The sequence below is a fragment of the Dromiciops gliroides genome, chromosome 4 (genome assembly GCF_019393635.1).
Source record: "Dromiciops gliroides isolate mDroGli1 chromosome 4, mDroGli1.pri, whole genome shotgun sequence".
Taxonomy (NCBI): Eukaryota; Metazoa; Chordata; class Mammalia; order Microbiotheria; family Microbiotheriidae; genus Dromiciops; species Dromiciops gliroides.
In genome coordinates this window covers 450,858,565-450,873,777 of record NC_057864.1, presented here as the reverse complement: position 1 = coordinate 450,873,777, position 15,213 = coordinate 450,858,565, and the positions used below count along the sequence as shown (strand labels likewise).

At 43.3% G+C, this 15,213-nt stretch overlaps 5 non-coding genes across 5 annotated transcripts; 1 reads left to right on the top strand and 4 right to left on the bottom strand.

The window, feature by feature from the left end:
• Nucleotides 1–375: 375 nt before the first annotated feature.
• On the top strand, nt 376–449 carry TRNAI-AAU. Its single transcript has one exon. It is a non-coding gene; the product is annotated as a tRNA-Ile (tRNA).
• Nucleotides 450–8,516: 8,067 nt separating this feature from the next.
• TRNAS-AGA lies at nt 8,517–8,598 on the bottom strand. Its single transcript has one exon. It is a non-coding gene; the product is annotated as a tRNA-Ser (tRNA).
• A 1,953-nt stretch (nt 8,599–10,551) lies between these two features.
• TRNAK-CUU lies at nt 10,552–10,624 on the bottom strand. Its single transcript has one exon. It is a non-coding gene; the product is annotated as a tRNA-Lys (tRNA).
• Nucleotides 10,625–12,303: 1,679 nt separating this feature from the next.
• Nucleotides 12,304–12,375, bottom strand: TRNAH-GUG. Its single transcript has one exon. It is a non-coding gene; the product is annotated as a tRNA-His (tRNA).
• Nucleotides 12,376–13,832: 1,457 nt separating this feature from the next.
• On the bottom strand, nt 13,833–13,904 carry TRNAG-UCC. Its single transcript has one exon. It is a non-coding gene; the product is annotated as a tRNA-Gly (tRNA).
• Nucleotides 13,905–15,213: the final 1,309 nt, after the last annotated feature.

The following is a 15,213-nucleotide window of genomic DNA, read 5'->3' as shown; positions in this document are numbered from 1 at the left end:
CGGCCTGGAGATTGGTGGGTGTTTTGCTCTAGTGTGCATGGGGGGCGACACTGTTGGAAGCGCATGAGGTGGGTGCGGAGCCGGGACGACTGGTTTTTTTCGGTCAAGTCCACTGTTCCCCTAAGGCAGGGCAGGGACCGGATCTGGAAAGCAGCTGGAATCGAAGCGGGAGAGGCTTCCGTTTTCAGAGGCGCTTCTTGGAACAGCGGTGCGCCCAGTCGAGCCCTGAAGGGGATGAGTCCCATCCAAAGTGTTCCCCTAGGTGTACTCCGCTGATTCTATAGAGAACGATAACAATACATAATTACACATGTTGGGTTACAAATAAATGTGTATATCCACTTTATATTCAACTTTCAACTACGCCCTCGCGGAGGCCGGTTAGCTCAGTTGGTTAGAGCGTGGTGCTAATAACGCCAAGGTCGCGGGTTCGATCCCCGTACGGGCCAGTTCTTTTGGAGTTGGAAAGAAACTTAAGTTCTTATATTTCAATAAATCTGGATTTCCGTCTTTCTGCTCCTCATGCTCTCTGTCTTGGAGGACAGAGGAGGCAAACTGTGATCTTAACAAACATGAACAAAAATGGGCATTTCCATATAGAGAGTAAAACAGAAAACGAGGGTTGAAAAGAAAACTCTGTTAACGTCTTAAGTATCTATACACAACCTGCACCTTTCAAAGCTGTCCAGCTTTTCTGGACTTCTTTCAGACATTTTGTTCCTTTATGTGCATTTACCCTTCAGTTTAGCTACAGTTTGCTTATCTAGAAAATGGAAACAATAATCCCTGTAATATCTACCCTACGGATATAAAAAGAACCGGACCAATTTGGCAAAGCTTTTTGTAATTTCTACGGGTAGAGAGAATGGGCAAGGAAATGTGAGTGCAGAAAAAGAATGAAAAAGAATAAAAAGAAGTAAGAATAGATTTCAAACCCAGGTCTGCTCATAACTGTGAAGGTAGTAATTCCAAGAGCGACGTAATTTCCAGGGATATTAAAAAAAGGAAGTTTAATGGGGGAAGGGAGGACAAGGAATTTATGAACAACACGCTTTTAACTGTAACTTTCATTATGAACATTTTCTCCACCACTCTCGCAATTTGAGACAATCCACAAAACAATAAATCAAGCCCTCATTTGCTTGTCTCGGAAGTGGAAATATTCACCCTGAAATTTTAAACATCGCCTTGAAAGCCTGTTCTAGCTGGCTCCACAACATGCGTGGCTCATTTCCTTTCCTTCACCTTCAACATTCATTCATTGTTCATGGAGTGACTCACTCAGCGCAAAGTGTCTATACAAATACATACATAAATGCACGCATACATAATCTAGCAGAAACTGGATGCCATTGCTGTATGTTTTAATGGGAATGGAATTTGAAGAATTTACAATTTAATCTCTGAGGAGTCTGTGAAGACACTAGAAGTTTCAATGTTATTCTGTCATGAATGTAAAGGGATTATTTCTCTGGCAACAATGGAGAGGTGGAGGAAAGGAAGGAATAAACATTTATTAAGTGCTGACTATATGCCTGGCTAATCACTACGCTAAGGTAATGGGGGGAAATGGGGTACGGGGTTTGGGTTAGGGTTCTTAGGAATTCCTCTTTAAAGAATTACACCCTCTTGCCCACAAAAAGTAGTTAGAATAAGGAGGCAGTTTATTTAGGGCCAAGGGAAGGGAAGGGTGGGGGGAGGGAAACCATGAAAGAAATCCTTGGACTTCATGGGGAGATTGGCATAAAGCACATGGCTCAGAGGTACCAAATCTCCTCGAACAGGAGACTGGAAGGTACTTTTATAGAGGACTGATGGGGGTGGACCATCTGCCCGTGAAAAGTTCCTTTAGTGAGAGAGGACCATCCCCCACTGGTGGTAGCTGGGGGAATTGGGTGAGGGGTGGCTACAGATCCCTCTTCAGCCACACCCAAATTTATCTCCCCAGGGTAAAGGAGACCAGAAAGAAGAGTAGGAATCCGAAGCTAGCTCAGTCCGATTTGGTTCAGTTTATTTCTCTAGGTGTTATCTGTCCTCTGGTTTAGTTTCTCAAGGAGAAGGTTCCTTGATGTGCCCCAGAGAACTTCTGGGGTGCTCTGCACCCCATGACAAAATCCTTGGACTTCTCATGGGGAGATAGGCATAAAGCACATGGCTCAGAGGTACGAAATCTCCTTGAACAGGAGACTGGAAGGTACTTTTATAGAGGACTGATGGGGGTGGACCATCTGCCTGTGGAAAGTTCCTTTAGTGAGGGAGGACCATCCCCCACTGGTGGTAGCTGGGGGAATTGGGTGAGGAGTGGAGGACCATCCCCCACTGGTAGTGACTAGAGGAATTGGGTGAGGGGTGGCTACAGATCCCTCTTCAGAACACAAAGGCCGCAGCCACACCCAAATTTATCTCCCCCAGGTAAGGGAGACCAGAATGAAGGGTGGGAATCCCTAGCTAGCTCAGTTCGATTTGGTTCCTATCTGTCCCCTGGTTTAGTTTCTCCAGGAGAAGGTTCCTTGATGTGCCCAGAGAACTTCTGGGGTGCTCTGCTCCCCATGACATTTAGGACTCTAAAAATATTTCAGTGATCAATGAGAGATGCAAAGTGGTGTGAGTAGACTGAAACATATATCAAATAGGGAACTGTGAAGAACTGGAGTAAAGAGTGTCATAAGAAAAAAATGTGTTAGTGAAAAAGAAAGTGAGATGATCATTTGGGGAGAATGAAGGGTATCAGGTGGAAAGGCCAACTGTTCCATTGGTATGAGGAAACAAAGAAGGACTTCAGTTTCTCAATTGTTTAATGGTGTCAACTATGTTAATCTTTATAGTATTTAGTCCTTTACCACTGAGGAGATGCACTGATAATTAAAATAATATTCCACAAGAACTATGTTAGTGTTCTTTCATTGACAAAGCACTCTATTTCTTTCAGGGAAGCAGCTTTTGACTCAATGTAAATAAATATTTCCTGATATTTTAATTTATTCTCAAATAGATTTCTAAGAAACCTGATCTACTGGGGCAGCTAGATGGCGCAGTGGATAGAGTACCGGCCCTGGAGTCAGGAGTTCAAATTTGGCCTCAGACACTTAACACTTACTAGCTGTGTGACCCTGGGCAAGTCACTTAACCCCAATTGCCTCACAAAAAAAAGAAAGAAACCTGATCTATTGACATACTTCATAGCTTAATTTCTTAGAACCAATGTGAATGCATGTGAGTTAGGAATGGGGGAAATTGTCAGAAATTTATTTCCAGGTGCTTTTCATGATTGTCTCACCATCATCAGTCATCACCTGCTGCCAACTACCAGAAGATAATATTTTAAAGGAGACAAAGCTCAAAATATTTTTTATAGAGCATAGAGGATAGTGAGATATTTGTGAGGCATAAGGCTCTTATCACCTTGCTGTATAGCTACCCAGTAAGATCTCAGAGAAAATCACCTGTTATCTTTCTATTTGATATTCCCAGGGAGAAGAGCCAGATGAAGAGGGAGGACAAAGGAGGATGCAAATGAACTTGGAGGGGTTTTTGTTTTCCTTTTGTTTTTCCTGGAGGGCTTCTCAAAGACATCTGTTGGCTGAGGTTACTGTCTGTACTGGGTGCAATTAGGACATTAGCAAAGGTCTGCTAATTACTGATGGTTCAAACCTGCTAGACTAGAAAATAAGGTAAGGAAGTGTCATGAGAAGAGACCTTTAGCAGTCTTTAAAATTGGTGGCACCTGACTCCAGGGCCGAAATGAATAACCATGGCAAAATAGTATTGTAGATCATTGCTGTACAAGTGAATCTCTAGGAAATGCTCTATGTAAGAAGAAATAAAGGAAGAATTCTATGGATCAGCAGATATTTTGCTGGGTTTCTGTTTCTGCCACAGGCAAAGTAACTGTGAGCTCCTTGACAACAGGGACTGTTTTTAGCATCCCCAGAGCTTAGCAAAGGGCCTTTCACATAGTAGGTGAGTAATAAATGTTTGTCACTGAAGTGATTGAACAGCAAAACAGCACAGTTACTAGCACATAGCTTTTGTTATTTGTTCATCATTCTCAAGAAAGACCATGACATCAGGGTGACTTGCACTAAATTGGATTTAAGTGAGGGAGGCTGTGCAAAGTTACCAACTTCCCTCTCTCCTCCAGGGCCATCTGGGTAGAGTGATAAGCTATATATCTGGATGACTGGAGATGGCCCCAGATGTTTAAGGCAATTGAGGTTAAATGACTTGCCCAGGGTCACAAAGCCAGTAAGTGTCTGAGGTGAGATTTGAACTCAGGTCTCCCAACTTCAGGGCCAGTCCCTTATCCATTGTGCCACTAGCTGCCCACTGGCACATAGTAGGCAGTATATACATGATAACTATGATAATGATGCACTGTTTTAAGGGCTTTATAGATGATATAGTGGAAATTGGGTACGGGTTGGGGTTGGGGTTCTTAGGAATTCCTCTTTAAAGAATTACACCCTCTTGCACACAAAACTTAGTTAGAACAAGGTGATAGTTTATTTAGGAGCAAGGGAAGGGAAGGGTGGGGGGAGGGAAACCATGAAAGAAATCCTTAGACTTTTCATGGGGAGATTTGGCATAAAGCACATGGCTCAGAGGTACCAAATCCCCCCGAACAGGAGACCGGAAGGTACTTTTATAGAGGACTGATGGGGGTGGACCATCTGCCCATGAAAAGTTCCTTTAGTGAGAGAGGACCATCCCCCACTGGTGGTAGCTGGGGGAATTGGGTGAGCAGTGGAGGACCATCCCCCACTGGTAGTGACTAAAGGAATTGGGTGAGGGGTGGCTACGGATCCCTCTTCAGGACACAAAGGCCGAAGCCACACCCAAACTTATCTCCCCAGGATAAGGGAGACCGGAATGAAGGGTAGGAATCCCAAGCTAGCTCAGTCCGATTTGGTTCCTCTAGGCCTTATCGGTCCTCTGGTTTAGTTTCTCAAGGAGAAGATTCCTCGGTGTGCCCCAGAGAAATTCTGGGGTGCTCTGCGCCCCATGACATAAATATTACCCTATTTCATCTTAATGTCAGTTCTGGAAGGTAGATTCTATTATTTTCTCCATTTTAAAGTTTAAGAAACTGAGGTAAACAAAGGTTAAGTAACTTGCTTAGAATCACACAGCTAACAAAATCTGATCTGAGGCCAGATAGATCTATCCACTGTGGCTTCAGAAGGTACAAAGAGATCAAAGAAAATTATGAAAAATTATAAAATTTTTAAAATAAAAAAAGTCACTGGATTTAGCTGTTAAGTGATCATTGGTGATTTATATTTGGGAAATTTCAGTAGAATGGTCAGCACAGACACCAGACTAGAGGCTTGGGAAATGAACATGCTTTAGAAGAGTTTTACAGGTAGGGTTTATTTAGGGGAAATTGTGAAGGTTTGGCCAAGAAAACAGTATACAAGGGCTGGTTTGTCTTGGCCAATTTAACAAGTAAGCTCTTTCCTGTGGATATTTTGTCTCTTGAATACTAAGCATTTGTTTGGCAACTGGCATTTCATGACTACATACGACTGATACAACAGGTTAAGGGAAAGGCAATGGTAAGAAGCAATCATTAACATTCACTATCATAAATATAATATTCTGACATCACTAACTAGCAAATGTCCTTTTACTAGCAAGACAAATACCATGGAACATGTTTTTTTGTTTGTTTGGTTTTGGTTTTCCATTAAGCCATGAAGTAGTTCAACAATGATCACCCTTTGTGGAAGAAAAATGTTGTAGAAATAGAATATTCTTGGGGGCAGTTAGGTGGTGCAGCGGATAAAGCATCAACCCTAGATTCAGGAGGATCTGAGTTCAAATTCTACCTCAGACACTTGACACTTACTACCTGTGTGACCCTGGACAACGCACTTAACCCTATTTTCCCCACAAAAAAAAAGAAATGGAATATTCTCTACTGACCCCAGCTGCTGCTTTCTCTTTCCTGAGTCATTTTAATCCCTTCAGGACATTTAGAAAGAAGCTAGTACTTTTAGGTGGATCAATTAAAGGAATCCTCACATACCCCCCCCCCAACCCCATCCCACACACCCTCTCCTGCTCCCTTTCCCACCATTTCCTCATAGTCATTACCATTAGTATCTGCCTGAGGCCAAACAGACAATACCCAACTTCTTTCAATTATGCTCTTGACCTTGGACAGACTTCCAAAAAAACCTCCAAAACCTAGAGGGACACTGCCATGCTGGGTGCACACTATTCTGTCAGTGAAGGAAGTAGAGGGAAGTTGAGAAGGGAGCAGCAGCCATGGTGGGAAAACTAAGGACTAGGATGGAGCCTAGGCCAGGAGTGGGCCACGTGGAACCAAGGGAAGAAAGTCAGAAGAACAGAGTGGCACTGAGCAGACAAAATCATAAGCACAAAGGACAAGGCTGTGATCAGGTACATTCCAAGAAGACCAACAGGCCATGGGACTGATGAACAACAATAGAGTTAATGGCACATTTGACATCTTTTCCCATCTCTCCAGAACAGAATATTACTAATGTAGGAAGCAAAGAAGGGATTAACAGACAAACCTAAGACCCAAACTCTAATTCAGATCTGAGTTCTGAAAGGGATTAATGGATAACCTATGATTTGGACCCTCATCAAAGTCAGGGCCTAGGTTCTTGTTAACTGGTACCTGGAAGTCTGGCTCCTATTAATTACCCCCATTAATCACCACTCATAACAAAAACATAAAAGGCAGGTTATAGAGATGTTAACTACAACAAAAAAACATAAAGAGACAGGTTATAGAAATCCTAACCGATAAATGTTAATACCCAGAAACTAGACCTAAGAATGAAAAACACAGGGACACTCTGACCCTGGCAAATTGAGGTAACATGCGCAGAAAAGGCCAAATTTGTCCCCAGTTCACCTTATGACATGTAAACCCCAAAAACACACCTCCACAGAAAAAGGTACCTGCCTAGGGGGTTGGCTTAGGACCCCAGGAATCCCAACAGGATAGGCTTTCCCCTGTACCTCTCTAAGGTGGAGATTATTATAATGAGACTGATAATCAATTTCTAAATATAACTGTCTTCTCTTTCCCTATTCAAGAGATACTTTTCCATTTTTCTGGAGCTCTCCCTGTGGTCAACAGTCTTTCAATAAAACTTTGGGAAACTGAGTCACTGTGTCTTGTAATTCCTTTGGGATGACTCAGGATCAATCTGATCAATTAAACCCACCCCCCACATCATTACTACATCTGTCAGTCTTTCACTTCCTGCTTTTCCCCTTCCAATTCAAAGAACTGGGGGGGGGGCAGGGAGGGCAGGGGAAGGTCTCCTCTCTTTGGGGCAAATTATTCTCTAGTTGCTTGTTTTCAATTTCTTTTATACTTTATTGTTATGAGCACTCTTAGCCATCAACTAGATCAGTGTACTTATTGAAATCAATGGGGGAGGGACATGCAAGAAAAACCCTTAAAGAACAAAGCATTTTCACCTGAATGCAATCTGGGAGCAATAAACTCGAGTTTGTTTGAACATTAGATGTAGCTAAAAGAACCTATATAAACAGGAAGCTGGAAATTTCCTAAGTGTATATTGGGGCTGTGGGTTCCCTTGGAGCTGTTTAACCTGATCAGCTCTCTCTCTCTCTCTCTCTCTCTCTCTCTCTCTGAGACAGAGACAAGTTGTGTTGGTTGTAGTACTGCTTCTGACGCCTGGTGGCTACATGACCTTGAGTAAGTTACAATTTTTCAGCACTCAGTAGACAACTCTGTAAGACTTTAACTTGCAGAGAAGGTGCTGACCTGTGTTGGTAGAATTTCATAATTGCAGTTCTCTCTGTCAGTGAAATCACAGATACAGGTCTATTCCTTACAAATGTTTCACCTTGAACATAAATTTCCTCTCTCTCTATCGACCTAATCTGACTGTTTTCCCTTTCTTCCCATCTTTGTTCTCTTTATTGCCACAGAGGGTATGGACAGATTATTTAGGCAAGGATGACCTACTATGACTGCAGGGCTCTAGACCCCCAACAAGCTCTTGGGGTAGATCCCAGGGGTCCTCGATCTGTACTTTGAGAAACTTTGTTCTGTATACTCATATACTCCCCCAGCTTTTTTTTTTTTTTTTTAGTGAGGCAATTGGGGTTAAGTGACTTGCCCAGGATCACACAGCTAGTAAGTGTTAAGTGTCTGATGCCGGATTTGAACTCAGGTACTCCTGAATCCAGGGCCAGCGCTTTAACCACTGCGACATCTAGCTGCCCCCTGCCCCTCTCTTTTTATCCCCTTCCCCTCCTATTTTCCTGCAGGGTTAGAGAGATTACTCCACCCATTTGAGTGTGTATGTTATTCCCTCCTAGACCCAATTCTGATGAGATTGTCCCTCTGATGGTGGTTGAAACTGTGATTTCATCAGGGTAGAGAATTAATTCAATTAAACAAGAACTTGAGGGTCCATGTTGGCATGAAGTTATAAATAACAATTGATTGAAATTTTTTAATGTTAGAAACTTGTTTGTTTTTAAAAGTGCAAGAATAACCTCGTAGTCGGCAGGATTCGAACCTGCGCGGGGAGACCCCAATGGATTTCTAGTCCATCGCCTTAACCACTCGGCCACGACTACCTTCCTCCTTTTCCTCTTGCTTGAAAGTGTCTTCTCTAATCCACTTCAACAATTTGTGACCGTCTTGGGCAATTATTTGGGATATAAAGAGTCAATGAATTGGTTTTTTTATCACGTACAGTTAATGTGTCAGCTAATCTGTTATACTTTCCACTTGGTTGAAATCTAGGACTCTTCATTGAGCTGAGTTATCGTGCTCCCAATTGAAAAGCTCGTTCATTCTGTCTTGCCTAAGACATTCTCATTTGTGGAACTTTGTCTTTGGTGGAAGGTTGATGCCTTAGAGATATATGGATATACGTGGTGGGGGTTGGGGAGAAAGCCAGACAGACGGATTTGCACCCGTCTGTTGTGTTGTCTGATTGTGAGTTAATCAAGTACAGGGACTGTCTTTTTTCTTTCTCTGTATCCTTAGCATTTAGCACAATTGCTGGTAGGCGCTTAAAAAATGTTTATTGACTATCAAAGCCTGCCGTAGAGGAAAAACCCAACTCTTCACCTCTTGGGGTGGGGTGGGGTGCACCAAGAGGGAAAAGAAGGGAATATGGATTTTCTTTTCTCCTCCTCTTCAGATATGAACCCTAGCAATGGAGCTACTTGCCCAGAAGGCACCCCATCTACCAGTCTGAGAGCTTAGAAGGCTCCAGGCAGGAGAGATCCCAGCAGAGACATATTCTCCAGACAAAAACAAGTACAGAGACAGTTACAGGAAGCTAGAATCTCCTTCAAGGAGCATGACCTACAGCAGCTGAGGGGAGAATCAGTCATATATACTCGAGAGCTAATCCTGATGCTCAAGAGTAAGGCTACACGGAGGCCAGAATTAGGAGAGAAAGATCTTCAAGGCCTTGCCAGTACAAGGGGAATGAATAACCCTGGTCATAGGTATGCTTCATTACTATTGTGCTATGAGTTTGTGCCCATTCTTCCCAGAGACGTAGTGTGTATTGATAGGAGAGTGCACCCTAAAGTCTATGGGAAAGAATATCTTAGTTTTTATTGTCCCATTTTAGAAAATGCTCTTGTCCTAAGCTGATTATTTCTCCTGATTGTTCATATGAAACACACTGGCCAGTACTCATGAGCCATAAGAGTATGACTCTTACTCTTACAGGAGTAAGAGGAAAGGTTGACAACGCCGCCCAGTGGCCATAGTTTACTATGGGTTTATTGCAGAGACCCCACCCCCCACCCCTCATCTTCCCTGTCCTTAGCCTGCTCTCACAAAACTCCTTTCTCTGAGAGCGCTTGCAGCTGTTTTTTTGTTTTTAGTGAGGCAATTGGGGTCAAGTGACTTGCCCAGGGTCACACAGCTAGTAAGTGTTATGTGTATGGGGCCGGACTTGAACTCAGGTACTCCCGACTCCAGAGCCAGTGCTCCATCCACTGCGCCACCCAGCTGCCCCTGAGTGCTTACATCTTAAGCCGATGGCGAAACACAGAAGCTTCCCTTCCTGTCGTACGAGACTGCTTTAATTTTCCAAGCTGATGTCGCCCAGTAACTACAAAAAGAGAAAAACTGCCCGTCAGCAAAAATCTTTCTTCAAGGCTCGGTCTAAGTGCACGTTCTCAGCTACGTCTTCCTTTTCTACAGGTATATAAATGCTGTCTCTTTCCCCATCCCCAGGGCTAATAGAAACTATTTAATGGCAGGGTCTGATTTGTCTTTATATACCCAGAGCCTTCGCAGCCTCGCAAGTACGAGAAAAAGCCCCCACTCTCCAGCACTGGGCGGTTTTACGGGCGCGCCGAAACAAAGGGCGCACAAAACGAGAGGACAGAGATGACCTGAGATCTCAATCATTGGGGTGGGTATCCATATCAAGGGGCCCACAGACCCTTCGCAATATCCTCGGAAGCCACCACAATGCACTGCGCTGGTAGACGCTTAAGTTGAATTCAATTGGTGCAGACACCAAAGAAAACTTTAAAATACGAAAAATAACTCTTCTGCGCCCAACGTGGGGCTCGAACCCACGACCCTGAGATTAAGAGTCTCATGCTCTACCGACTGAGCTAGCCGGGCGACGAGTTACAAAAACTTCTACTTTACAGTTCATGAAGAAAAAAAGAAAAGGAAAGGAAAGGGAAAAAAAGCATGGGGCAGCGCATTCGTTTGATGGAAAATTTTAAAACCATTTGAATGAAATCGAACATAAGATGAAAATGCCGGTCCGTACAGTCTTTCGTGGTAAAGTTTCAGGCATATGGAAGATCCCAGGAGGATTTCCTGCTCCTTCGCACTTTAATGAGTCAGTCTCAGGAGGAAGAGGAGGAGAGAGGGAGGAAAGGGGAAGCCAGGGAGGAGGAAGCGCTGAATCTGGGGGGAAGGACGGTTCTGCACCCCGTGTTTACGAATTCTCTCTAAATGGGTTCGGTTTGCCTTATTATTTTTCTTGCCAGTCCACCAACCTCCTCGCTTCCTCTCTCCGCGTATTCTCGGGCACTAGAATGGGGCGTAAGAACCGTGCACCGGCTGTCTCGCGAGAAGGGAGAGTCGGAGAAGGGCTGAATGAGGGGGGTGCCGTTACCGCGACGCGGGTCACTCACCGCACCCCTTACTCCTGAGCTAGCTAGCATACTTCTGCCAGATCGCTAGCCAGACGCGGGAAGGAGGAGCCAAGGGCTCGGAGGAAACTGACCCGCGTCCGGACAAGCTCTGAGTCCTCACATACTTCACTCTCGCTAAAGACCTTCAAAGACATTCGTTCTTCTCCAGGGGTCCCTGTCTGGCGTCAAGCACCCGTTGCAAAAGGCCTAATGGGACAGGACAAAGCAACACAGAGCCTTGGGACCTGTCTCCCCAATAATTCTGCTTCCCCTGGTCTGGGCTCACCTATCAGTGAATGTTTTAGTTACTATTTAACAAGGACTTGGGAGCTAAGAAGGAGCCACTGCTTCCGAGGGCTAAAAGAGTTGAGAAGCCTGGGAGAAGAATGTCGTGGAAATTTCTGACCACAATCACAAGCGAAGTTTCTAATTTACCTAAGGAAAATGGAGTTTCTCACTGGTGAGGATTCTCCCTCGTGGTGTTAATGATCATAAAAATAACCTAAAGTTTTGTAATATTTTTAAGTGTTATTTCATTGAAGCAGTTCCCAGAGCAGTCAGGTAACCAAGAAATAAGCTTACCACGTACTAGGCATCACGCTCAGTGCTTCGATACAAAAACAAGCAAAAAAGAAAGACGGGGAATTCAGAAAGCTAAAAAAGTATCTATAAAAACCAACTCCTCTTGACACTCATTAGCTGTGTGACCCTGTGTAACCCCAATTGCCTCAAAAAAAAAAAAAAGTAATTCCAAAACCCAACGTCGTCATTTCAGCCACCCCGGATATACTTGTAGTATATTAGTTTAAAGTAGCTAAAGAGCTCTGAATCCTCCACCCGCTTCCTCTCCCCGGACCCAAAACAGCTGCAGCCTTGTATTTTTCTTTACTTTTTTTTCCCAGTGTGTTGGTCTTGTAACAAACCTTAAGACAGTATAAAAGTGAGTCCTTACTTACTATTCCCAAGCACATCTTGGGGCTGAGAGGGACAGTTTACTCTTTACTCTAAGATACGTGTACCCAATGTATCTATGAAGTCGACAAAAATTTGAGTCCACATTGGGAAAAGATTAGGATTATGGGTCACCGACCGTTTACACTTTCAATTATATAAAATAAATTATTTCAACCACGTAAAAGAAGCTAGAACTCCTCTTGCCGTGACTCGGATTCGAACCGAGGTTGCTGCGGCCACAACGCAGAGTACTAACCACTATACGATCACGGCTCGCCACAGAGGAGACGGCCCTAAACTCCAGAAAGATAGTCTTTCACCACGATTTAAATCAGCCCCCCCCCTCCCCCCCTCTCCCCCTCCCCCCCCTCCCCCCCGTCCCCCCCCCCCAGTTTTCCTTTCTTCTCCGATTTTCTAAAAAAAAAAAATGAACAAATGCTATTTTGTAAAAATGACTTTTCTTTCTACGGTCCCCAAAAGGCTACGAAAATCGCACACACTATACTGACTGGCTTCCAGGCCACAACCAAGAGGGAGCAACTAGATCAGTGACCTGCCTGCCTGTGAACTAAAATCTAAAACCTTCTCACCAGCAGTCCAAGGGAATTCCCTTCTGCTTCACCCGGCAGTTCCTCTCTGGGTTCAGACCTTGGCTCCCTTCTTAATTCCACACCACGGCTCTCATCTTGGCCCGAAGAGTCAGTACTTTGGAATTTTAATCTCATGTTAAATTTATAATTCTTTCGCTGAAGACTAACAAGGTTCATGTGTCAGTTTCTCTCTTTTCCCTCTTCCGGTACATAGCAATAGTTCATTTTCTATTTTCTCTTGATCTGGGACAAACTGAGAAGAAATAAGGTTCCTCGAGAGACGTTATGATTCAACACGAATTAGAGAATCCAACTTTCCCCAATTAAATAAGCAGGAATCTTTCTCCTTCACTCCGTTCTCCCATAATGAATAAATGAATGAATGGTTTCCACTTGAGGAGAGAACAGTTTGTCAAATGTTCTCATGCCTTGTTTTGTTTTGGTTTTTTGTTCTCATGCCTTTTGACTCCCATATTTTCCCTTCCTAAATAGCTAAAAATCTCCTGAAGGGAAAAGACTGAGTTTTCTAAACTCCTATTCCAACGTTTCATAGCAGAGTTTAAATATCCCTAAATTCTATAAATCTATAGCCACCTGAGCTATCCAATGGCAGATCCTACCAAACTGGAATGGTATTGGCAACGGAAGACAGCCTAGCTAAATTCAGAGAGATTCATGACCAAATTAGCTACAAGGTGATTAATTTTTCAGCCAGAGATTCTGGAAGAGAGGGGTTGCGATCTGCACGCGTGGAGGGAGCAGTTCGCTGGATGAAATAGACGCTTGAATACTAGCCTAGCGTTCTGCAGTGTTGTCTCAGTACTTTCCTTTTCTTGGGCTCTCAATCTTAGTTTAAACTGTATCAACGAATTTCCGCTCACTTGAACAAATACATTTCATCTGTTTCTTTTGCAGGCGGCTGGGTAGGGCCTTCTTCTACAGACCAACTCGTTCTGCTCCATTTATTAGTGGTAACTATATGCGGAGATATCACCAGACTGTTCTTTGGCTGGGAACACGGAACTGGCACTTCTTTCCCAAATTCTGTCTTAAGCCCTACAATCACTCAAAACTAAAACACCATCTCTTCCTCTGCGGGACCAACTCAGCTGAAAGGTAGAACAAAAACCTATTTTCATTTGCGTTGGCCGGGAATCGAACCCGGGTCAACTGCTTGGAAGGCAGCTATGCTCACCACTATACCACCAACGCTCTAATGGAGATTGCTTTTCCAAGTCCTATTCAGTAACATAGAAGCTCTTGAGGCCTGGGTTCTGTAAGATGTTTTCGGTTTTAAATCAGTTTTCATTTTGCAGGTTTCAGGAAAACGATCCAAGAAAAAAAAAGTGGAATCTTGGGCCAATTCACTAGAAGCTTATTCCTCCTCCCTTGTGATCAAAGTTATGTATGTATGTACACCCAAAGAGCATTGGGCCTGGTATGAGAGGTAGAGGTCCATTACTCCTCTTAACTTTGTCTGAAATAACATCATTTATTTCATTCATTTATTTATCCACAAAACCTCCCAAGTTCAGAACTTTAGGGTTTCCTTTCATTCATCACATTTCTTCACCTTTTTTTAAAATAAGCTAGTTCTATTGTGTAATGATCAACTGTGGTAGACTTAACTTTTCTCAATAATACAATGATCCAAGACAACTCCAAAGGACTCATGATGGAAGATGTTCTCCACATCCAGAAAAAAGAACTGTGGATTGTGAATGCAGATTGAATCATACTGTTTCTACTTTTGTCTTTGTCTTTTCTTTTTTGGGGTTTTTCCCTTTTGTTCTGATTCTTCTTTCACAACATGACTAATGCAGAAATATGTTTAATGTGATTGTACATATATAACCTATATCAGATTGCTTTCTGTCTTGGGGAGGGGGGAGGGAAGGGAGGGAAGGAGGAAGAAAAATTTGGAATTAAAAATCTTATGGAAACAAATGTTGAAAACTATCTTTACATGTAACTGGAAAATAATAAAATACTTTTATGATTTAAAAAACAAAAAACAAAAAAAATAAGCCATTTCTGTGATTTCACTGAAATAAGGAACTTCCTCTAATCTTAGTGTTTCTTGGCGGGGAGGGGAGGAGGAATAAAGGGCCACTAAGAGATTAACCGGCAACTAGATGACACAGTGGACAGAGCACTGGCCCTGAAGTTGGGAGGACCACAGTTCAAATCTCACCTCAGATGCTTACTAGCTGTGTGACCCAGGGCAAGTCATTTAACCCCAATTGCCTTAAACTTCCAGGGCCCTTTCCAGTTGTCCTGATGTATATATCTTGCATCTGGAGACTTGCACAGCCCTGCCTCACTTAAATCCAATTCACTGCAAGTCCTGATGTCACCCTGATGTCAAAGTCCTCTTTGAGAATGAATGACAAGAGGTTAAGTGACTTGCCCAGGGTCCCACAGCTAATATGCATGTGTTAGAGGCTGCATTGAAACCCAGATCTTCTTGACTTCAGAGGCAAAGCCACTTTGCCTCTCCTCTTCAATCCAATCAATTATC